Here is a 27022-nt window from a genome sequence, read left to right as displayed (position 1 = left end):
GCATTCATGCACCTGTATGTACAGTGCCTGTATGTATGATTCCACATTCATGCAGCTACATCCCATTGCCATGGATACAGTGAAGACATCCACGCCTGTTTTCATGGCTGTAAAGTCAGCTTTGGAGAGGTCTGCCAGGTGGTTATCTTTGTAAGTGGTGTGGCTGATATGTTGAGATCCATGTTGATTACAGCCTGTGTGAATCTCACCATGCAAGGATTGACCTCTAGGGATGAGTAATGGTTCTATATTTAAGTGGTCAACACAGGTCATGGCTGTTGCATCCTCTACCATGGGTCAGTGTGAACTGTTCTAAGGCAATGGAAATGATGAATCCCAGAAGTGTTGGACCACTGTACTGGTGATTGGCTACATTCCCCAGGTGATGGAGGGGTAGTTGAAGACTTGTACTATGTTAGTGTTGGATTGGACCATCAAAGATGGCAAGGTGTTGAGTAATGTGCATTAATAGCCTAGGGACATAGATGTGGACCCATAGCAGGCTATGGTCCAGATGGCACCATTATCCCAAGGCGGTTGTAGTGGAAGTATTTCCAATGCATTATGATGGGATGCTAATCTGGAGGTGTTCCTATCCATAATGAATATGAAGACAACACTACCTGTGGAGGTGTGGTGTGGTCCATGTTTGGGAGCTGACAGCTTTGGAATGTGTCATAGCCTGATGTTGCAGGTCTGCTGTCTGCTGCTGTAAACCACCTCTCCACTATAGCAGAATTGTGTCCTCCACTCCCTCAACTGCTATGAGTGACTGCATCCTGACAATTAGATGTTCACTGTTGAGCAGCATGACCCTCAGATTGCATACATGTGTAGCGGTTATGGTGGTAATTACATTAGGAACACTGGCCAATAAGGGGCCATAGGGGTGGAAAGACACGTAGCCATTACCTGGCAATGCAGTGATGATAGATGTAGGACATCCATGGAAAGTCATTGGGTTCTGGCAATCATGCCATCCCAGGCAGAGAGGCCCTGGATCCCCTGAGAATGACACATAACATGTAAGCCAATGTTGCAGTCAACCATCTGTTGATAGTACCACTGCATCATTCTGGGTGACAGCAGTACACTACCCAGGGCTACTGTCACACCTGCCTGAACCACATAATCAGAGAGTTCAACCATGTATCCTGTCATGTAGTCCATGGGGTTGTGTCCCAATTCATTCACACCCACATGGATATGGAGTGATACTCATAGTTGCTGTGGAGTGACATGACTGGCTGTGTCATGTGTTAGATACTGCCATGTGATTGATATTTGGCTGTTACCAGCTCCATATTCAACCTAGTGAGTGGGATGTGCCTCAGTATTGAGTTAGCCATGATCACTGTATTGTGCAAGGTGATTAGCCTTAGGGGCTTAGATTGGGGGACACACTAGGTTAAATATGTGTTCCTTGGCATGTGCCATGTCACAGTGTCTGAGTGGGTGTCTGTCTTGCTAGTTTGTGCTGTTTGGGTAGATGTACATTGATTGCCTCTGGGAAAGTGGGTGTGTGGCTTTTCACTGTATGCCGTGGCAGTCAAAGTGGGTGTCATGGTGAGTTACATGTTCCACATAGTGTAGTGCAGGTACTGATCTTATCCTCTTGACCTGCTAGTCCATTATTTGCTGGAGATTGCATATGTCCACATTGGGTGATATATGGGTAACCCTCACAGGTCTGAGTGTTTGGAGTTTAGAGGGGAGGGTTGTCTGTGTACATGCGGCAGTTGCAACAGTGCCCTGGAATGGACATGTGCACCAGGTCAATGGGTGAAAGCACAGATAACCGCCCTTCAAACATGCCAGGAGGGGTGGACATAACCAGTAAGTACTGGGGAGACATCTGTGATGAACAAGTACTGCTGACGGCTCACAGATGTGCCACACTTCATGATACAATAACCTGGTGAAGTGCCAAGTCATAATGCTAGTTTATGTGCAAGACAGAAAGAACTGGCATGATGTATGGGTGGAAAAGAAGTCAGACTGTCTGTCACCTGTAATACTTACAGCTGTGCAGTTATCAGCAGGTTTGGCCATGTGAAAGTTCAGAATACTCTGTAGTGCACGAAGTAACTACATAACACTGTATTAGAAATACCTAGATAGGCAAGAGTTCTAATCCCAATGCTGACAACTATGTGTGCGTGAATCATGTACTGTCTGGCTCATACAATTTTTTACCTGCGTACTACCCTTTGCACTTCCCTTCACTCCAATTTAGTAGACCTGCTGATTTCATCCACCTCATAAGTGCCTTTGGTAGACCTGCTGATGTCATCCACCTCATAAGTGCCTTTGGTGGAATTGGAAGTGTGTAAGCTCTGTGGAGCATATCATAACTGCGTAGCACTAAAGTAGGAATACTTAGATAGGCAGGAGTTCTAATCCCAATACTGGCAAGTGTGTGAATCATGTACTATCTGGCTCATACCATTTTCAACCTGTGTACTACCCTTTACACTTCCCTTCACTCTAATGTAGTAGACCTGTTGATGTCATCCACCTTAGAAGTACATTTGGAAGAGGTGGAAATGTATAAGCTCTTTGGCCTGTCTGATAACTGCATAGCACTATAATAGGAATACCGACATAGGCAGGAGTTCTAATCCTAATGCTGGCAACTGTTTGTGTGTGTGTGTGTGTGTGTGTGTGTGTGTGTGTGTGTGTGTGTGTCTGTGTGTCTGTGTGAGGGTCATATCATGTGTGGCTTATACCATTTTGATGTGTATACCATACACAGCTGGTGACCACCTCCCACTGCCATTACTTTATACAGTGTGGTGACAGCATCTGCCTCACATGCAGCAGGTTAAACCATTGTACAGTCCTCTGTACAGATCTGCCTGGAATATCCATATGTTTGAAACATATACATAGTTGGAAGTGGTCTATATGCCTTAACAATGCCCATGTATATTATATTATAGCCAAAAAGGCCACAGTGAGTGTACAGACACATATGGCAGCATGATATCATACCTGACTGAAATGTCATGCCAAAAGGATGTCTGCCACCCTCACAGGTGCCTTGTAGGTGCAATACATAAGTACAGATTCTTGGTTTTACAAGTAAACTTATTTGTTATGGGTCACATTAAAGGCTGGAAGAGGTGTGGACTGTCGTACTGTGATCCTAATTAGTATGGAACAGGAATGTCTTGTATCTTAAGAGGTTTGTGTACACAATTTATATCCACTATATACCAGTAATGTGTCACACATGACTTTACCTTAGGACGTTTGTCCAGCACAACTTGGAGGTCTCTGCCCAGACGTCTTGGCACTGACAAGTTGTGAAGTGTGCTACAGGATTGACTCTGTAAAGGCTTTTTTTGGCTGAGGTGCTAGGAGAATATATTCACTGTTTTTATATAGCTGAAGTGAAAATGTTTGTATTAAATGACTGAACTTTGAAATCAGTGGATACAGTGGTTCCCGGTCTTTTTGTAGTGAATACCTTTATTCATTTTTGTGTGGTTTAAATATGCTACAGGAATGTTGAATTCACATCAGATAGGCCCCAGTGGTGACCACTGTGATGCAATACAGTTAACCCAAGCACAAATGAACATGCACAACAAGCAATATAGCTATTACATAAAGCAATATAGCTATTATTGATGGTTGTGTGCATGGTAAATTGTATGTGCTTCACAGGCCTGGGGTATTGCCACGCAACAACAGAACAATGTAATCACCAACTACAGGCTGCTGTCCCATATGCAGAAAAAAAGGGTCCTAGGTAGTTGTGAGAGGGGGTTATTGTCATCTAATGTACATGTGGCCTTGGTATAGGATGGATGCAGCATGTCTGCACATCTATAGTACTAATCACAATGCCCTGTCCTCATCATAGATGTGCACCTCTGTGCATTAGAAAACTCCATCCACAACTGCAATTGGACCTGACACATGCATATAGATACAATACAGATACATGTATGTTTGATACATTAGTGTACTAATCCCCACTGGGACCTTACCTGCATGCTTCTCATCCAGTGTGTTTGTGTGTGTGTGTGTGTGTGTGTGTGTGTGTGTGTGTGTGTGTGTGTGTTTGTGTGTGTGCAACCCACCTCCACCATGCTTCTCTTAGCATCATGGCCTGTGCATTCAGTGTGTGGGCCAAGTGTGGTGAGGAGCTCCTCGGTGGTTGTCAGTGGGGGCTGGATGGCTGGGCCCCAACCTGTGTATATCCAGTCCCTTGCTACAGCAGCAGCCCATTGATGGGCATGACATTTGAGGTCATTGACAAGATGCTGCACATGCGCATAGGTTCTGCTGTGCAGTCTGGCATCATTTACCCTGTGGACCACACTGTTCCACAGGGCAATCCTCTCCTGCATTTCTTCTGCTCTCTGTCCACATGACAGGGCATAATGTCCAATCACATATTGGGTGATGATGTCTGTTTCCCCAACAGAGAATGCTGGTAGGCGAGCACTCTGCATGTTACCTGGAAGACATGAACAAGAAAGGGTCACAGGATCTCATATGGTTGTCAAAATGCACATCAACAGTGGAGATTACTTGCAAATAATCCAGACTACCCTGGAAACCTCCAAACTATCATGGCTATAGCAGCTTGCATTACACGCCTGTCCCTGAGCTACCTTATTCCCCCCAATGTTGGACACTTGATTGTATAATCCTTTATCCTCCATTCTTTTCTGAGTAGAAGGTTGACAGTGGTCATCTTCCATGTGGATGGTGTGTAGATGGTGGCAGGTTTGTGTTTGACTGTGGTGTGTAATGGGGCTCTGGACACATGCATGAGTTCATGTAGGAGGCAGACACAGATGTTAGTATGCCCCAAGGAGATATGCTGTTGCCATCAGTAGGCAATATGTACATGCTCACCATTGCTCTGGTGAGGAATGTGGTTGATGTGCATATCTCCATGTATGACTGGGGTGGACAGGGTGGCAATGTTCCCACCTAACCTGTGTGATCCAGGTTGCCTATATCCATGGCATATGTTTATGAGGTGTTATTTGCCCTCAGTGCAGGGTGAATTGTGTTGTTTCATCTGAGACTTACAAAATATGTGGAGACATGGTTGCAATTGTCCTTGGTGGTGTGGATAGGTCTGATTCATAGTCATAGTTAGCCTTACAAGATGTCACCTGTGAACTTACCTGCTTGCTCTGATATAGGTGGACTTGCATCAAAGTTGTTGTCTGCACCTATGTGTCCCTGTGCAGCCAATGTAGCAAGCTACTATGTGATTTGTGTATTTGCTGCTGTCCACCAAAGGGGATTACTCTACCTTGGTGGAGGCTGGATATACAGGTCAGGTAATGCTGTGTCCATATAGCTACAGTGGATATGAAGGCTACACACCCCTGATACACTGCCTGGTATTTGTGCAATTGGAACATGACACCACAATAACTCATTTCATAACAATTACCGCCTGTAGTGTGACCTATAGCTTGTACAATTAAATTGAAAACAAAACAATCTGGTTCATAAAAACATATGGAAATAATATTCAGTACCATAAGCAAGTTGAATAAGTGTGCACACCCTTAAACTTGTGTATGCACCTCTTGAGATGGTTACAGAATTTATCCATCTTGGTCTGGACTCTATCATCATGGCACATCTTCACTTGGCAATAGTTTCTCACCTTCCTAGAAACATCTTTGGTTGTATTGCAATAGAATTGGCAGGTTAGGGGTCACATTCAAGATAAGAAACATTATGAAATGATCTTCTGTGGTCTGTTTGTCATACAGCACACAAACCTAGCATTCCAACAGTGGTGTGTGCACTTGTAATATCCACTGAATATAGGTGTTGAGATAGCTGGTAGTGGTAGGCATGGACTTAGGCTCATAACACAGGTGGACACTTCTCTGATTAATACCTGATAATCATGTCTACTCCAGTACCCACATCAGTGTCAGGGCAATGCAACCACCAGTAGCTGTACACATATATGTCTGCTGTATGCACTAACACTGATATAACACACGTGTGCAACATGCACAACCTATTTAACTGGCTGCTTGAAACCCATGTGATTAGTTCTGTGCCTTCCAGCTGAACACATGCATACATACATTTGCTCAGGCGATACCTGGTATACATTTCTATTGAATGTAAATATGGCACACTGTATTCACAGTCCTGCTGCTCAATCATACTTCTCAATGTATTACTGCAGTACGTTTGGATAATGGCACACATAAATGGGTGTCAAAAGGGACATCAGTATTGATACTGTATTAATAGAGCTGAACCATACATTAGTACGTTGATTGCACAGTAGGGTTTGACATCACTGTGATAATCTGGAAGATGTCCAATAGTCATAAGTAGGCTATTATGTTAAAATGCCATTGCTTATAGACCTGCCAATGGTTTGGGTGACATAACACAGGTATATGCATATGTGACTACAGATATCAGTCACAAATGTGCTTATTGTCCAGCAAAACACTGTACAGTTGAATGTTATTAAGTCAATATATCACATGCAGTTCAACACACGTCTTCAACAGTACTCTACTATGCACACACCCTGTATAGATGTCTTAGCTTTACAAAGCAAACATGTGTCATACTCATAATCACAGGTAGCATGGATATGGAAAACATACCATTAACTCGCCTTGCAGTGGCACAGTCACAACTGTTTGACAGACACCCCTGCGGTTGTCATATATGAGCTCTCCTTTCACAGATGAGTCAGGCTCATGAGTTGTGTTTCCATCTCACAACTTCTCAGAGTATCACATCTGGATATTGCCTAAAATGATGGGGAGATAAATAGGGACAGACTTTAAATATACCTGCTACAAACATAGGAAGTTCATACAATGATACATTTAGTATTACAGTGAATATTCTTATGGATGTGAAGTCTTAAACTCAAGTGTTTGTCATTACCTGATGACTTCATTCCTCAGATATTTGCTAGTAAAGTACAGATCTCAGGAGGAACAGACAAAATACATGATGGTAAAATGTGGACATTCTGTGAGGATCTGTACAGTTGAGAGGTATGTCTGTGATGTCTCCCACTGCAGAGAGGGCCAGATGCTATGGCTATAGCAGCTGCTTAGCAGGACATTAGTACAGCATGTCTTGTTGGGACATATATTCCTCCAAATCATATTTCCCATTATTACAGACCAAGTCCTAGATTCAATTACTTGCTTACATGTTCCACTTACCTTTTTTCTTTCTTCTCTTTTCCACTTTATGTTTTATTTGTTATTTCTGTCTCTCTCCTTGTGCAGTACAGGGATAGAGCTGGTTTGAATGGTGGCAGCATGGCTTTTGTAAGTGATGCTCATGACCAGGTGATGGCCTGTGCACCTATTGAGGTTCCCCACTTGCCAATTGCATGCAGAGCAGCTGTATAGTTCTTCCAATAGCCAATGTCATGACAACACACTCCTATAAATGAGTACTCCATGTGAGCATTGGCCCTTTTTCCTTACTTGTGAGGAAGACATCCTGGAGTTGTGTGGGCTACTACCTCTTACAACAAGACTTGTGGAGACAAGCCAACTAAACGGTGGGGAAGGTTCAGGACTTGGGAAAATAATGTGAGCATTGCTGTTATATGTTTGGGATACTGCTAGTTTAACAGGGTATGTCTGCACATGCTACTTCTGCATTGGTTTCAGTCTGACAAAGTTCTGTCTCTGTATTGCTCTCAACTGTAAGGCCATCTACATAATGGCCACAGGTTAGCCTGTTATGTATGGGCTGTTCCCCAGACAGGTGTTGCCCTTGGCAAATCAGTAGCACACGCTGGTGATTGCATTATGTAAATGGTAACATCCATTTTTATGACTTTATACCCCTCAGAAAAGATGTGTTACAACAAACCCTGTAACACCAGCAACTTTCTCAGTGTATAACAGTTATAGTTCATGTATGTCCGTGTATTTGGGCTTCTGCCCACCTATTATGTTAGGCTTTGTCCAGATGTCATACAGTAGTAGGTGGATAGGTGTACTGGTCTATCATTATTTACTGCTGTAATTCCTGCTGAGGGGAATGGCTGGGAAACATGTTAACAGGTAGGTGTATAGGGAATGCTTTTGGATGGCCTTATAACATATTTTATGTGGGGACAGTAACACATGTTTTAAAACTAGGCTGCTAAAACATGTCAGGCGTATTACTAATAAGAAATATGTCAGTTTTATAGTTGTACATTTGAATAGTCACACCATGGGGGCAGTAGTGGGTCTCAAGGTACTGTTTCTGAAAATGTCTGTTCCTCAGTGTGATGAAACATTCATAAAAGAACAATTGTTATGTATAGACTTCAATGTATTAATATTAACTGTGATACTTATCCAGTAGGGGGTTAAATTATGAGTGTAATTGGAGGCTGTGTATTCAATTATGTAATTATCTGTTAACTGCTTCTTGGGATTAAGGCATGTATTTCTGGGGATGTTTACTCCTTGAAGGCTTTGCACAAGACATCAGAGTATAATAAAAATGTGTGAATTACTGGGTGGTTGTATTTTCATACATTTTATTTGTTTTGCTAAGAGATTGCTTTATGTCTGGCCTATCATGATTTTGTAGCAATGTACTGTTCACTCATTTATTAGGACTGTGGGGGGGGGGGGTAGGTGTGAGTGTTATGGCTGCTTTTGTATCCAACTGTGCATGCATGCTGTCCCAATTGTCAGTGGTCTATCAGCAGCATATGTTTGTATGGGCATTTTGGGACATGTATGCATATACATATATATATATATATATATATATATATATATATATATATATATATATATACACACATATATATACATGTATGAGTATATATATATATATATATATATATATATATATATATATATATGTGTGTGTGTGTGTGTATGTATATCTTTGTATACACACACACACACACACATACACACACATATATATATATATATGTGTGTGTGTGTGTGTGTGTATGTATATATATATATATATATATATATATATATATGTATATGTATATATATATATATATATATATATATATATATATATATATATATATATATATATATATATATATATATATATATATATATATATATACATATATATATATATATATATATATACATATATATATTATAGATACCAATCCTTCCTAATTGCACACTTGTCTCTTCCCTATTTTAAACTGGCTGTAAAAAAGGGTATGCTTGAGAGAACATCCTTAAGCAGTACAGCTGAGGTGGCCTACTGGTAAATTGCATATGCTATGGTGTGCAAGGTGCTGGGTTTCAAGACATGCAAAGTCTGTTTATTTTGTTGCTTTGCAGAACAAGGACTGTTGGAGACAGAGTGATTAAGGCAGTTTTGAGCAGCTTTAAGCGGGTTTGCGTGGGTTTGCCCAACAATAAGCAGTGCTAGCATATGGTTAAATGAATAGGCACTTACCAGTGCACAAATCTGCTTAGCATTTACATTTAAGCATTTCTTACACCTGCTGAGCATAGCTTAGCCTTGGTAACCAGTGATCACATTCCAGTCTGATAAAATAGCAGGGTAATGACATATTTCATAAGCATACTTAATTCCCTGTACATAATATGCTTCTATGTGCTGTCATTACAGTAGCAAGGGGTATGAGTATACTGTATGGGACACTTGGATATACATGGGTAGTACCACAATCTGTTCTCTTTGGATTTATTTCATACATGGTAGTATCCCAAGTTATATGCAGTCACACTTGCATGTTACACCAACTGCAGTGCAATAGTTGACAGAAATAGTTTAACGCATGTGGTATCATTACGTTAGTACTTTTAACAGTGCTTTTTCAAGTAAGAGTAGATTGCAGCTTGTAGTACTGGAATCATACACCCCTGAATGCAAAGCTGGATTCTGAGTACTGAGTATCATGTTTTACATGTTTGAGGTGTATGTTTATATGTATCTCCTATTGGATATTGATTTGAGATGTTGATATTAACTGTAGATTACTATGTTCTTTGGACATGTCATTGAGGACTGCTGTCATGTAGTAATGGCATACCTTTCAGTTACAGACATGTATCTTTCAATATATTCATCCTAATGCATAACCTGTTAACTATCTACTTTCTGCCTGTGCTCTGTACAGATGTGCAGATGTCAGGTATTGCTACAGCCATACCACTATGTAGGTGCCCACATTGTTTTGTGCCGTGGGTCTGGACACTGCTGCTAGTTCCAATATACGGGACATTCCTTAATGTGAGCCTTGCCCCATTTCCTTGCCTGTGCGAGGGACATTACAGAGGTGGTAGTCTACAGAGGCACATGCAGTGGGTGGCAATACATCACAGGACAGGACATGTGGAGACAGCCAACCAAAATGGGGGACATATCCCCAGAGTTGTGAACAGATTCTATGTCATCCGTGCTGTTATACACATGGTGGATTGATAGCTTGACAGGGTTTGTGTGGATATGCATTTAGTGTGTGATGTCACAACTCAGTGATATGTCTCTGACATACCTCTCCACTGGCACACTATCCACAGACTGGCCACATGTCTGTCTGTCATGTTTTGTGTGTTCACCAGACAGTTGGTGTCCTTGGTATATCAGTTGTGGACTCTGAGGAATGCAGTCAGTAAATACTCACATCTATTGGTATTACCAACATCATATTCCTCATAACGGATGTTACAACAAACACAGTGACATCTGCAACTGTCTCAATGTATGACAGCAATATGTCCAATCTGCCCCTATGTTTGTGCCTCTGTTCCCACCTAGTGATATAAGGGTTGATGCCAAGCTTAGTGAGTAGGGAATGTTATCAAAAGCTTTGGCAAGGTCAATGTAGGCTGTAAGTGTCACCTTGAATTCATCCAAAGCTCAAGTGACTGACGGCAAGATGTTGACCAGGTTGAATGAGCAGGTATGACCTACCCTTCACAAAGGTGAACTGTGTGGGATCCTGAGTCTGCAGATTCCATTATCCCTATTTATTAGGATCATGATGATGCATTCCATACTTTCGCATAACAGACTTGTCAGGCAGTTGGGGTGGTATTTCCCAGAGTCTGTAGTTACACCTCATTTGTGGGGAGGGATGACTGTAGCAGTGCACAATTCAGTAGGAAAAAATTCTGAGGTGAGGCTGTGCTTTAACAGAGCACACAGGTAAGGTGCCAGGTCACTCTGTAGTTCATGTAGAACACAGCCAGGGTTATTCTCAGGTCCCATAGAGGCTGTATACTTGGCCTTAGATAGTGGTGTTGTAACCTGTGCTGCAGTAATACTGAGTGGCTAGTGGTGTACTGGTATTGTGACTGGCCCTTTCAGGGGAGTGAGGGGTACTGTTTGCACTCAAGATGCCAGCCAGTATATTGGCATTATTTGTTGGCTCAGTCTGGGAGGTACCATTGTCTAGTTGCTCAGTACAATTCTTGGTATTGCCATGGAGATTCTTTACATAAATATATGAGGCCTTGTTATTGTCTTTACTATGTGCTCCAAGTCTGTTCTCACAGCTAACTTTGTAGTAGTTGAAGAGGGATATCAACTATTCATTGAGGCTGATAAGGGTTTATTTCCTGTCTTTGGGACATCATCTTATTCCACATCTGTTCCCTCTTTCTGTTGTACAGTTTCTTTATGGTAGGGGACCACCAGAACAGCTTCCTTTTTTTGGAGTTGAGGGTCCTGGTTGTATTGGGTAAGGCAGTATCCATACATTTGTGTGTGTGTTCATAGTGCATTGTTGTTTGAGTCAGCTGTCATGCAACTAGTCTCCATTTGCATGGCTGATCAGCCCACCTCTGCTTTTATGAGGCCATAGTTAACTTTGGAAAGACTTTTCATGGTGGTTACATGTGCAGTGGGGGTAGGATGGCTGTGGATTTCCAAAGGTGATTACTTTGTGTTCAGATATAATAAGTGAGGTGTTGACTATCGGTGTAGAGCAAAAATCACCCATGTTAGGAAGGACCAGGTTGGTGTGATGGGCATGTGCATTGGTACATAAGTAGCTTTCCCACTTAATGGTGGGGTAGTTGATGTCAACCAGTATGAGAGTGTTAGGTTGGATACTAGTATTCTCCAGGATGTTTATGGACATGGAGTGTGAGTCTTGGGAAATGTATGGGGACCTATTGCAGCCTACAACCTGAATGACTGTTTTATCCAATGTCAGCTATGCCTGCAGGATGTGTAATGCATAATGTTGGTCTACCACTCTTGATGTGTGGGCATCCTTTATGAATATGAAAATACCACCACCTTTGGAGCTTCAGTCCACGTTCTGTAGCCAAATATTGTGGAATTACATATAGGCTGGTTACCGCAGGGGTGCTTCCTGCTGCCTTTATCCAGGTCTCTGTTACAACACAGATGTCATTGTTCCCCATTTTAAGGAATACTTCTAGTAAGTGAGTTTACAGATTTAGAATTCCAGTGTGCAGCAGCATGACTCTCTGATTGCCACGTCTTTGTAGCTGTCATATATTTTTCTATAGTTCTGTATGTATATATATATATATATATATATATATATATATATATATATATATATATATATATATATATATATAGGTCCCCTTCAGTAGATCGCACATTTATAAGTTCAAACCACATATGGCCGAGACCAAAAGTTCGAACTTGTAAAAGTCCGACCTGACTGAATGAAGATCTCTGTACAGAGCGGAAAGGGAAGATTTCCCATTTCCGCAATGTAGTGTGATCTAGGAGTTGGTATATTTAAGTAAGGGGAGAGTGGGGGTGCATATAGATGTTTAGTTTTGTGTTGTTTGGTTTTATGTGGTTTTACATCAGTGTTCGAAATTTTATGAGTTCAAGCATTTGGTCTCGGCCATATGTGGTTCGAACTAGTAAAAGTTTGATTTAATAATCTTTCTATATATATATATATGCATATATGTGGAGATAAATGCGGATGTATCTCTCTCTCTCTCTTATATATATATATATATATATATATATATATATATATATATATATATAAAATGTATATATTTGTCCACATATATGCATCTCCATACATATACACATGTATATATAGACTACCTAACTGATTCTACAGACTACTTTCCTGCTGTTGGATGACTGTACTAACTGATATGTTTTTAATGTCATCACTATTTTGTAGGGCTCAGATGGTGTAATGGCACATTGCTTTGATCATAGTTTATAACGCCCTGGGTTCAGGACTTGATAGGCCTTATTATTTTGTTGCAAGGCAGAACAATTCAGCTGTGGAGGATGGGATAAGGGGTATAACTCCAAGAGGCCCATAGTTTGGGCACCTTCACCCCCATTTACACAGCCTTTGGTCAGATTTGTTGCAATAAGAGGTTTAGAGTGTGGACCCAATGTTTGAATACACTACATATATATATATATATATATATATAGCTATATGTTATATTTATATATATATATATATATATATATATATATATATATATATATATCAGTACATTTTCCCTACTGTTGCTGCATATGTTTGAGAAAACAGCAAGCATATCGACATATCTACAGCTCAGATGGGTTAGTGGTAATTTGCTGTGGCTATGGTGTGTAGTGTCCTAGGTTCAAGACTTGTAAGGGATGATTATTTTGTTATGAACCAAATAGATTGCTGTGGGACCAAACAAACCCAAAAATACAATTACTTATAAATAAAATAAGGCATCAAAATGTTGAACATAACACAAACAAATATATTTAGGTTAGCGCTTTCGCAGTTGCCTGCTTCCTCAGACCTTAATACAATAACAACAGTTACAAAAACTCTTATTTTAAATATTCTGCACAACCAATAAAAACAGACATATTTAATGAGGCAAACTTCTCTTCTTTAAAATAGGTTTTAAAGAGACGGCACTATTCACACCTGGAGGAGCATATGCATTAAAGACAGTGATCCATTTTAATTCAACACATTCTGTCTCATTATACAGGTCACCTTCTCTTAAACTGTCATTAACCTTTTGTAAAACAAAGAACTTAAAACTGAAGGTTTGTATGGGAAATGGACAGCTATGTATGGGGTGAACTTTTTTTTTGGGAACAAATTGCCCTTTATTTTAAGGTGAGAATTGGGATGTTGGGAAGGGATAATAGGTATATTTGGGGAGGTAGGTTGAGTAGGAAGACAGACAAGACAGCATACAGGGGCAGTATATGACACATGTGGGGGGTAAACACCTTGGACGGAGAGGGATCTTTGTAAATCAGAAGCCCATGACCCCCCCATACGGTAACAGTGGGACTGAGGTCCCCACCCATGGGCAGTCACGACTGCACCTTCACGGCCCCAAAGGTGACATTGCTGGGGGCTGAAGAGGAGGGGCAGGCTGACCCTCTAATTGTGCCATGCAGTCCTCAAGCTGGCTTAGCAGATCTCCAAACTCCTTTTGGATCTTGCTACGCACCAATCCCCGGACCTGGCTTCAGGTGATGGTATCCTGTCCACGCCCACTCCCGGGGGGGGGGATGAGCCCCATCCCCTGAGGCGGTACAACCTGAAGGTGTTGCAGGACCAGCAGACAACGAGGTCCTGGGATGGGTCCCAGAAGTGCTGGGGCCTGGTGCCATGGCCAGATGAGGTGGGAAAGGTGGATCCGCTAGGACCGGCCTTCCCAAACGTGCTATGGTGTTGCAGTTTTAGAACATATGTGGGTTAGTAATAGTCAACACAATCCAAGTTTAGTTATAACAGCATCCACAGATATTCCCATTAACTCAAAACAACAGATTTGAAGCAGTTGCATAGCAAACAGAACACATGTATATATGGAACCACAGTGGCCATTACAAAGGCATGCATGTTACATTGATAGCAACAGGCCACCAATGATAGTATTTCAACATGAAACATTAATGGAAACACATTTCAATATTTGTTGAACAATAGGACATATGTCCCAACAGTAGGTTTGGTGTAAAACATACCCATTGATTTGTGTGTTTAGATTATTGTTGCATATATTGTGGGGGGAAAGAGAGATGTCAATTAACTACTTGTATATCCTTGCAGTACTCACAACTTTAATGATCATTGCTTTAATCATTAGTCTACAGGTATTATTACAATATCCTAGGGTCTTGGTTTGGCCAGTGGTATGTTTGTACACAGTGTATAATTCAGCCGTCTTATAGCTACTTTCTACTTCCCTTACCTGGAAGTCCTATGGTGGGGAATGTTTGTTAACACTACCTGACTGTTTCTTCACATATTCCAATAATCCTAGTTTAAATTATGCATACAGCTTACTACCACTCCCAGGGTTTGAACCATGGCTGCGTCTGCTAAAAATACAACAATTTGTATTTCATCAGAGTGAGCTATTTAGAAACATCCATCTTTTCTTTTAGTGTTTTCTAAGTCTCTCTTGGTTGTACAATTTGACCTTGTAATTACAACATTCTTATACAGAGATTCCTTGGCATATTTTTTATGTAGCACAGTGTAATAAACAGTGATTAACACAACAGTACTATTTGGATATCAGGTCTTGGTGAATGCAACATGTCAGGCCATAGAATACCAGAGTAAATACAACCAGTCCAATATTTAGAACTTTATTGCCAGGCAGTTACACTTTTATTTAAATATGTCCTATATGGGACTATTACTGTCATATTTATTGGTTTATTCAGTACAAACCATACACATTTTTTATACTGCCAGGTGACATTTTACTTCTTTATATTTATTTGGTATAACTACTGCAAGCAGGATTGTTACTCACCAACCTCGCGACGCAGCCTTTGCAACCTGTTGGCATGGGCTGCCTGGTTCACAGCCCACTCAGCTGGAGCTGTAATGGAAATAAAGAAACATTTATGCATACCTATCCCCTCACATACACAAGCTGGACTTTGATAAACAGTTATTGCTATGAATACTTACACACTGCTGGGACATCTCCCCTCCCTCTTGCTTCTTGGACCCACAGTTCCAAGAGCTCCCTCTTTCTCCGTTTCAAGTCAGCATAGTGGTGCTGGACCTGCTCACCAGTCCGAGGGATACCAGTGGCATTGGAGAGATCATGGCTGAGACTTTCCCAGGCTTCTGCTTTATATTGGGAGCCCTGGTACTGGTCCTGCAGCAGTCTCATGTGATTTTTTTTACCAGGAGTCCTACTGACCTTGGACTCCTGTATGCCCCAGCACTGTGCCCAAAAGTGCATGCCGTCTACAACACCTGCCATACTGCCTACAGTAGAGAGCTACAACCAGTTATGAGCTGTATTCCCACCTGCATGGTTTAAATATGGCTGATTTCCAGCCCTTTGCCATGATTGGATGGTTTTGAAAATGCTGACCTAAGCTAAGCTAAGGGCAAACCTGCTTAGCTAAGGCTACAGTGCATGCCGTCTACAAAACCTGCCATACTGCCTACAGTGGAGAGCTACAACCAGTTATGAGCTGTATTCCCACCTGCATGGTTTAAATATGGCTGATTTCCAGCCCTTTGCCATGATTGGATGGTTTTGAAAATGCTGACCTAAGCTAAGGGCAAACCTGCTTAGCTAAGGCTGGGAGTGCTTAAAGGGGCAGGTTCAGCATTGCTTACCAAATAGGCAAATCCACTTAGCTGGGCTATTCATTGCTTAGTATTCATATGTACACAATGATTACACCCAGTCAGCATAGCTGTGCAATGTTTAGCATTGCTTATGATTTATTATATTTGTCTACCACCTGTATGGAATTGATTCATCATTCATTACATAATATAGATGTATTTCCCTTCCCTGACATCCCCCAATGTGCTGTGATTAATGTATTATTGTGTGACTATACTGTATGGGGCACTTGTGTTTATATGGGGGTTTCACTACTTTATTGCACTGACACCTCACATCTAAGCCTAATACACTACTCTGGTTGAGAAAAATAAGTTACTTCCTACATAAATATACAAATAAATTAAAACTGTACTGTTTACACATGCAAAATGGAAATGGTTTTGGTGAGGCTCAAACCATGAATGACTACATGCAAGGTGCATGCTCTAACCACTACACTATTGCACTTATGCTTATGTTGGTTGTCTATTGCTTTTTAACTTATCCTGTCATTTCAGTTGGGCTTAGTGTAGCTAAGCAACAGGCACACCTGCACAGCTATGCTTAAACTTTATTGTACATGTCAAAAAACATTTTTTTGTTGTGTTTTTTAATTTGTACCCTTCAGATTATCTATGCTAATGCTGAACCTGTTATTCTATCAACTTTCTGGCTTTGTAGGGATGATTGTCCCTTATGGCTTTGTCCAGATTCCTGACTCTGACGGGTTGGGAGGTGTGCACTACGTGCTTATGCTAAACCTATTATTCTATCAACTTTATGGTTTTGAAGGGATGATTGTCCCTTATGGCTTTGTCCAGATTTCTTATCCCGATGGGTTGGGGTGTTACAAGTGTTCTTGCTCATTTTAAATTGCCGAATGCTAATTCTGGAGTTCAGGGGAAATGTGTATTGTGAGAGCGCTGCTCTCAGACACACACCCTGCACTCATACACAGAACTGTGTCCGTTTTATAGCACAGCAGCACACCTTCATACATATGCATGGTGAGCTGTCATGCTGAACAGCCTAGCTCGCTTCCCGGATTCACCAAATGGCCGTGCAGGAATAACTTATAACTGCATGGCCGTTTGGTGAATCCGGGACACGGGCACACACGGGCACACACGGGCACACACACACACACACACACACACACGGGCACACACGGGCACACACACACACACACACACACACACACACACACACACACACACACACACACACACACTTGCTGTAAGACGAGCGTAATTTCATAACTCAGTCATCTTACATGCCTTTCTACCTGCATTTCTCACATATCCATTATTCATCTAGATGGTATTGCATGTTTACAGTCATTAATAAACATATAACTCTGAGGTTATTCAGCTGTTTCCATAACTGAGGGTAATGCTACTCAATGCTAGAAATCTAAATCTCAAAATGCACTCACTCACTCGAGGCACTCCTTAAAATGGAGAACATCAATATCTGTGCAGTGACTAAGACCTGTTTCAAGGCTGTAGAGATCACCCCTGCATTACCAGTGCTATAACTCATACCACACTTTTCGGCCATCTAACCTGGACCAGAACACCAAAGGTGGAGGTGTGTCTATATTCATTAAGGATATCCACACCTCCAGGCTAGTTGCACAGCTTAATGCATCCGAGGTTATCCAAGTGCACCTACTCATAAACAAAGACATTGGTAACATCCACACTCTAAACCCCACCCAGTTTGGGTTTGTAAAAGGCAGATCATACCTTCTGAACCTGATAAACTTCTTTGAGGCAGTCACCAAAGCCATAGACGAGGGTAAGGTGGTTCACACAGCCTATCCTGACCTCGCCAAGGCTTTCAACACCATCCCTCATTCTGGAATTATAGCTAAAGTCACTAAACTCGGTATAAATCCCTATGTCACAAGATGAGTTGCCAACTGGCTCACTGACAGAACTCACACTGTAAAAGTTGCAGACTCCAAATCTGACTTCAAACCATTGACAAGTGGAACACCACAGGGTTCAGTCCTGGGACCTCTCCTGTTTGGTATCTACTTCTCTAAAGTACAGGCTAACACAGAAGGCCTCTGGCTAATGAAGTTCACAGATGACTGCAAACTAGGAGCCATAGTCGAGTCCCCAAATGATGTGGACATCCTACAGAAGGGCCTTACTGAGATAGATGCCTGGTGTCAGAGCCATGGCCTCAAGCTCAATGCCAAAAAAATGCATTGTCATCCCCTTTGGTAAAAACTGAGTACCCATGAACTACCACATAAACGGCAGTCTACTTAACACCAAATGTGTGATAAGAGACCTTGGGACCCAGGTGGACAGTAGTCTCTCCTTTGAAAATTACATCACCACAGTAGTCAGGAAATCCTTCTATGTGGCACACCTCATCACAAACGGGTTCTCATCCAGGAAAAAAGAGGTCATTGTTCCCCTCTACTCAGCACTCATTAGACCCATTATAGAGTAGAATGCCCCTTTTGGAATGTACCTCACAAGACATCTGCAGCAGCTGGAAAGGCCACAGAAGTATCTCACAAAGAGGATTACTGGCCTCAAACAAATGCCCTACATTGATCGTGTCAAAAAAACTCCAGCTTTACTCTGTAGCATATTGCCTACTCTGAGGAGATCTCTGCCTAACATATAAAGCTATGTTAAACCCAGAGCTTTTAGACATGCTACACCTAAAGAAATCCCAATCCCTCTGAGCTACATGCTCTAGGGACCTAAACCTTGTCATCACAATAAACAGGACATGCTGGAGGGATAAATTCCTGTCCCAGAGACTTCCTATATTCTGGAACAAGCTACCCATCTATGTCAAGCAAAGTTACTCATTAGCACTCCTCAAGAAAAATCTTGATGAGTGGATGGGAAATAGGAAATACACCCCAGGTATCACTTCTGTGGCTCTGCTTGACAGGGGCACAGGAAATTAACTTTCTTGGGTGGTGTAAGCCAAGGAACCTTGTTGGCTAGGCTTACTTAGGCCCTTGGGCCAATAGCCTAGTATCTACCTATGAACCTATGAGCAACTGATACAGCTGAAGCTCACTTACATTCTTGCCATTAAACTGAATAACATGGAAAAGTCTCAAGGTGTTGTAAATAAAGTAGAACTATGTCATCATCTCCTCCCTACTCACTGTATGAATTAATGCACACTGACAATAGAACATGTATACACATTTTTAGTAATGCAGCACACAGCCATACTACAGTATCATTGTAGATGAATGAATTTAAAAATAAATTAATGCATGTGCAAGTCAATAAAATGCTGGCTTTAGTTTTGAAGTCACAGCCTCTCAGCTTTAGATAATACCACTACACTGATTAGTCAGTTTAACTAATCAATAACACAACCTTTGCTAGGCTGTATTATGACTTTAAGTACATAGCTATATATACATAAAATATTGCCACACACATGCAGTCACGAATGAGGAATGATATGTTATACACTCTTGCATATCTGCATTTTAGGCCTGGTTATCTGTGGATAACCTTGGACTGCTCAATCAGATGTCCATTAAAGGTGTAATTCTAAACAGCATTCTGCATTACAACAAACGTAAAGATGGTAACACATAATACATACCATATGAGTATAACAACAGTCTGTGTATTAATTTTTGCGTGTGTGTGTGTGTGTGTGTGTGTGTGTGTGTGTGTGTGTGTGTCACAAATCAGTACTGCACAATATCTGTTCAGTAAATAATAACTGCATGTCAAAGGTGCTAAGGAGCAGAATATGACACTTACATTAGGGATCAGGGCTGTCTGTGAACATCATTGATCCTGTCCATTAGTTGATCCCTTTCCCTACAGTTGAGGTTGCTGTACCACTGATGGAACTCCATGCCAGTCCTAAAGATCCTGGTCCATCCATGAAGCTTCCTGGCAATCCAGTTCCAAACATCAGTTTGGGTCAAGTTCCTGCAGTAGGCCCATGTCCTTGTGTCATGTTGCACATGCACAGCTAGCATCTGCAGGGTCTTTTCTTACATACATTTGGGCACTTGAATGCACTGCAGTCTCCTCTTAGTTGACATCTAACTGAAATAAGTAGAAACATTGAATAAAAATGTCTTCTGAAAATTAATAACAGAGGTACCTCTTAGTTTGCAAGTAACAAGGGAAGGATCTGAAAATGTGTCATTATCACCTTTTAAAACTGTCTCAAAGAGGGTAGTAGCAGTCTATTGGTGGGCATTAGGCACATGTTCTACATGTATACATTCAGTGAAAACTGTTGTGGATTTGCTTGCACTGTGCACTATACTCTTACAACAAGCTACTGGTTAATCCAGCCAAGATCTGAGAACCTACTTGGATGTTCATGGATGTGATTCTAAAACATTCTGTGCAAATGAAGCTTATTAATTATTCATGGCACAAATAGCATTTAATAACTGTCTGCACTAAGATACCCTTACTGTTAGCTATACTTGTCTGAGTCATCACACCCATGGGGTCAGCTACTTCTGTTACTATTTCTAACAATTGTACTTAGTATCAGTCTGTAATTGTCTGAAGGACCTGTGTGTTCCATGTAAGTCATATTTCACTAATTTGCCACTATGAAGACATCTGCACATTTACATGTAAGTTAGATAAAGGGTAAAAGGTGGCCATCCCCATATGCATGTTTATGCATACATGTCTATCATTCCCAGTGAAGCTTCTCCATATGCAGGAGTATGGATACATTTCTGTTGGTTCCTGTGAACTGCAGTTATGGATAGATTCTGATCATATCTGCTGCGAACATAGTGGTATCTGTTAGTGTGCATTAGTATTTGCTGATAAAGATGGGTTACGAGACTTTCCACAAATTGGACATGATACATATGGATTGTGGATATCTACTTATGATGACCCCTATATTGGAAGCTCCCATGCTATTCAATGGGACTAGAGAGACATACAGATGATTCAGCCTGTACCCCTCTTTCTGTGTTCACATTGAGCCATCACAGTTATGGCTTATATGTTCATTTGTTTTTAATGTGCTGATGTGCTGTTTTACACAAAGAGATACATATGTTGGTCATGCATGGATACAATACACAGTTCTGCAGCTCCATGTGAATTAATGCATTGACATGTGTTCCATATTTTCAACCTGTGTAGTTGAAATGTTAGGAATATTTGGCTCTGCAGATGAATATATGTATGAATAAACCCCAAGGGATTTCTGCACAAGTGGTAGTATAGTGACAACATGCATAGTATAAGATTGTCAGCAGTCTCACAGAACTGGGTTCTAAACCCATATTTAGCAGTCTAACATGTTCTAATGCTGCAGACTGGGGAGTATGTGTAGCACATTTATGCTTTACATGTAATGACATAAGCAGTACTTGTTAGATGCTGTGTATTTTTAATATGATTAACTGTACATGATGGCTGTACATGTAACAGACTGGCATCTTTTCTTTTGTACTGCATTAGATTTATATGTGGAGAATTATATCATCATTCCATACTTTTAATGCTGATCTAATGATAGATGTACTACATGCATGCATCCTGATACCTGCAACTTTTATTTTGGCAGATGTTCGGTAGAAGCAGAAGTGACAATTGTTCCCACATGGGGAAATAAAATTATACTTGTGGCCCTGCAACAGCATGGCAGGAACTTAATAGAATGGATGTGTGATACATTCCGGAGAAATCTGGCATGGAGGGATATCACCAACATGGCAAATGCTTTGGTTTGGCACAATCACTCTCAGGATGCCCATCATTACCACTCTTATGACTTGATTTTTGCTGCAATCAAAATACTCCATTGATATGAGAGGAAGAGGAATGCCACTGGTGGTGGGCAACATTTACCTCCCCTGGAAGAAATGACTCTATTCCTGGCCTCCCAACACACCATCTTCTAGGACCATCATATTCTTGTGGGAGGAACTGAGGCTGGTATTTTGACATGTAGTGGTATGTACACTGTTCAGCTACAGAACAGCATATTCCATGTTTATTTCACAGAATACATCCATACAAGTCTTACCTATTATATGTTTTTCACAGTGACAGCTATGCAGTGGTGGGTAAAGTGTAAGCCATTGTAGCAAACTTAGTGACTTTGTTATAACACATTTCAAGTTTTGCTTTTAGAATGGATTGTAGCTTAGTGAGTAATGAAGTGCCATAGATGAGATAGAGAATGAGATATGTGGTAGGAAGAATTTGTTTAGTGGAATGGCTAAGAAAGTGTTTGTGTCTATGAAGAATGCCTACCTATCAGTGTGTTTTGTTAACATTATACTGAAGTGCAGGTCAAATGTTAGCTGTTCATCTATGATTACCCCTAGTAATTTAGTGTAAGTAATAACTTCAATTATTGTTTTGCTTTGAGAGTATGGTAAATGGGCCTTTATTTAAAAGGTTTTATTTTCTTGGGGGGAAATAGAATTAGCTTGGTTTTGTTTGGGTTAAGTAACAGATGATTGTTTCTAAGGTAGATCTCTATGGAGGTAAAGGCCAACTGAGTGATTTGTTGGGTGTTAGATATGGAATCAGCAGAACAAATAATAGTTGAATCACCTGCATATTGTATTAGAGAGCCATGACTGAACGAAGAGTGTAAATTATTAATAAAGATGCTAAATAAGAGGGGGTCCTAATATGGAGCCTTGGGGAACACCAGTAGAGTTGAGTAGATAAGAAAAAAGGGAGGTGTTCCATTTGACTGCCTGTTGTCTGTCTGATAGATAACTTGAGAACCAGTTAAGAGAAGAGGGAGAGAGTCCAATTTCTGAGAGATGATTTAGAAGTAGTGGATGAGAGACTGTATCAAAAGCCTTTGACAGGTCAAGAAATAGGGAAGAGACAATTTTGCTTGAGTCTCTGGCTTTGTTGACTATATACACGAAATAAATCAGAATGGACATTGTACTGTCACCTTGACTAAATTCATATTGTGTAGGTGATAGAATTTGGTCATTAATGATGAAGTGAAGAAGTTGAACTTGAATCCATTTCTCAAGATGCTTGGACATGGGAGCAAAAATGGCAAAAGGATGGCAGTTAGAGACATCAGTGGAGTTGCATCCTTTGTGGAAAGGTAAAATAAATGCCTTTTTCCAGATTTTTGGAGCATAAGATTCAAGGATGGATCTGTTAATAAGTATACTAATAGGGTATGCCACGGCATCAGCAGATAGTTTAGATATTCTGTTTTGTAGATTATCAGCAGCATTAGAGTTAGTTTTGAGTTTGAGTAGCCTTTTTATAACAATAGTTACAATGGGTTTATGAGCGAATGTGGGTGTTAGATGGGATATTATTTCAGAGGAATTGAGGGGGTGAGCAGAAAGAAGAATGGATGAAAGGAGATGGTATTGATGGTGAAGTAGAGTGAGAGATTGTGTCACAGTGATGTCGGGGAAAGTTGGTTTGTGATATTTGATATAGCGTTAATAATAAAATGAGAGTTAAAGATATTGGCTATTTCTGGATGAGTTTTACCTGGAAATGGACTGTTTTTTTGTGCCTGGGTGTAGGAGTGAAGATATGGATGTCCAGATTTTTTTGAAGTTCTACTTATGATTGGATTAAAGTTTTAGATAACATTCTTTTTGTCTTTGGTTACTTGTTTTTTTTTTTTTTTTACTTGATTGCAAAGTTGCCTGAATTTCAAAAGGTCAGGAGGGTTTTTATTTGTTAGCCATTGTTTCCTGATTTTGTCCCTGTTTAGCATTGATTCTTTTGTTGGTTTAATTAATCATGGGGCATAGTTAGTTCTGTTTCTTTTTATTCTAGGGGTGCAAAACTGTTTAGGGTTTCTATAAATAAAGTATTAAAGTAGTCCACTACATCATCAAGGGAAATACTATTTAGGATGCTCGAGTTCATATTTTTCAGTAGATTAATGAAAGTTTGAGGTTCAAAGTTGGCCAGATTCTGTGTTTGTTTTTGAAAGGAGGGACATGTTCTAAGAACAAAAGCAGGAATTAGTCACTTAGTGCTTTTGAGAGAGTACCAGATGAAGAGATTTTACTTGGTCAGTGACCAGTATCCAACCTAAGATGGAGCCATCGTTATTACCCCTACTGAATCTGATTGGAATGATAATAAGTTGAGTGAAGTTAAATAGGTTAATGTTTGAGGATGGGAACTTAGAGCAGAAGTTTAGCCAACTGATATTGATATCACCCAGCATGATGGTTTAATTTTTAATTGTGTTCGTCCAGACAGGGATCCCATCCAGAATAGGTATATTATTGCTAAGGGGATATAAAGAAATACTATGCATACTTTTTTAGATTTATTTATTTTTAGGAAGGAGATGAGGATTTCAGCATTATGGAGCTGTGGAATGGTATTAGAGTATGAGGTTATGCTGTAGGTACTAGGGAAGAAGAGTGGATTTCAGCATTATGGAGCTGTGGAATGGTATTAGAGTAAGAGGTTATGCTGTAGGTACTAGGGAAGAAGAGTGGATTTCAGCATTATGGAGCTGTGGAATGGTATTAGAGTATGAGGTTATGCTGTAGGTACTAGGGAGGAAGAGTGGATTTCAGCATTATGGAGCTGTGGAATGGTATTAGAGTATGAGGTTATGCTGTAGGTACTAGGGAAGAAGAGTGGATTTCAGCATTATGGAGCTGTGGAATGGTATTAGAGTATGAGGTTATGCTGTAGGTACTAGGGAAGAAGAGTGGATTTCAGCATTATGGAGCTGTGGAATGGTATTAGAGTATGAGGTTATGCTGTAGGTACTAGGGAAGAAGAGTGGATTTCAGCATTATGGAGCTGTGGAATGGTATTAGAGTAAGAGGTTATGCTGTAGGTACTAGGGAAGAAGAGTGGATTTCAGCATTATGGAGCTGTGGAATGGTATTAGAGTAAGAGGTTATGCTGTAGGTACTAGGGAAGAAGAGTGGATTTCAGCATTATGGAGCTGTGGAATGGTATTAGAGTATGAGGTCATGCTGTAGTACTAGGGAAAAAGAGTGGATTTCAGCATTATGGAGCTGTGGAATGGTATTAGAGTAAGAGGTTATGCTGTAGGTACTAGGGAAGAAGAGTGGATTTCAGCATTATGGAGCTGTGGAATGGTATTAGAGTAAGAGGTTATGCTGTAGGTACTAGGGAAGAAGAGTGGATTTCAGCATTATGGAGCTGTGGAATGGTATTAGAGTAAGAGGTTATGCTGTAGGTACTAGGGAAGAAGAGTGGATTTCAGCATTATGGAGCTGTGGAATGGTATTAGAGTAAGAGGTTATGCTGTAGGTACTAGGGAAGAAGAGTGGATTTCAGCATTATGGAGCTGTGGAATGGTATTAGAGTAAGAGGTTATGCTGTAGGTACTAGGGAAGAAGAGTGGATTTCAGCATTATGGAGCTGTGGAATGGTATTAGAGTAAGAGGTTATGCTGTAGGTACTAGGGAAGAAGAGTGGATTTCAGCATTATGGAGCTGTGGAATGGTATTAGAGTAAGAGGTTATGCTGTAGGTACTAGGGAAGAAGAGTGGATTTCAGCATTATGGAGCTGTGGAATGGTATTAGAGTAAGAGGTTATGCTGTAGGTACTAGGGAAGAAGAGTGGATTTCAGCATTATGGAGCTGTGGAATGGTATTAGAGTATGAGGTTATGCTGTAGGTACTAGGGAAGAAGAGTGGATTTCAGCATTATGGAGCTGTGGAATGGTATTAGAGTATGAGGTTATGCTGTAGGTACTAGGGAAGAAGAGTGGATTTCAGCATTATGGAGCTGTGGAATGGTATTAGAGTATGAGGTTATGCTGTAGGTACTAGGGAAGAAGAGTGGATTTCAGCATTATGGAGCTGTGGAATGGTATTAGAGTAAGAGGTTATGCTGTAGGTACTAGGGAAGAAGAGTGGATTTCAGCATTATGGAGCTGTGGAATGGTATTAGAGTATGAGGTTATGCTGTAGGTACTAGGGAAGAAGAGTGGATTTCAGCATTATGGAGCTGTGGAATGGTATTAGAGTAAGAGGTTATGCTGTAGGTACTAGGGAAGAAGAGTGGATTTCAGCATTATGGAGCTGTGGAATGGTATTAGAGTAAGAGGTTATGCTGTAGGTACTAGGGAAGAAGAGTGGATTTCAGCATTATGGAGCTGTGGAATGGTATTAGAGTATGAGGTTATGCTGTAGGTACTAGGGAAGAAGAGTGGATTTCAGCATTATGGAGCTGTGGAATGGTATTAGAGTAAGAGGTTATGCTGTAGGTACTAGGGAAGAAGAGTGGATTTCAGCATTATGGAGCTGTGGAATGGTATTAGAGTAAGAGGTTATGCTGTAGGTACTAGGGAAGAAGAGTGGATTTCAGCATTATGGAGCTGTGGAATGGTATTAGAGTAAGAGGTTATGCTGTAGGTACTAGGGAAGAAGAGTGGATTTCAGCATTATGGAGCTGTGGAATGGTATTAGAGTATGAGGTTATGCTTGGTTAAAAAGGTTTTCATAGGG

The sequence above is a fragment of the Protopterus annectens genome, chromosome 12.part0 (genome assembly GCF_019279795.1).
Source record: "Protopterus annectens isolate FY-2018-M chromosome 12.part0, PAN1.0, whole genome shotgun sequence".
NCBI classification, from domain to species: Eukaryota; Metazoa; Chordata; order Ceratodontiformes; family Protopteridae; genus Protopterus; species Protopterus annectens.
This window is presented reverse-complemented; position numbering follows the sequence as displayed.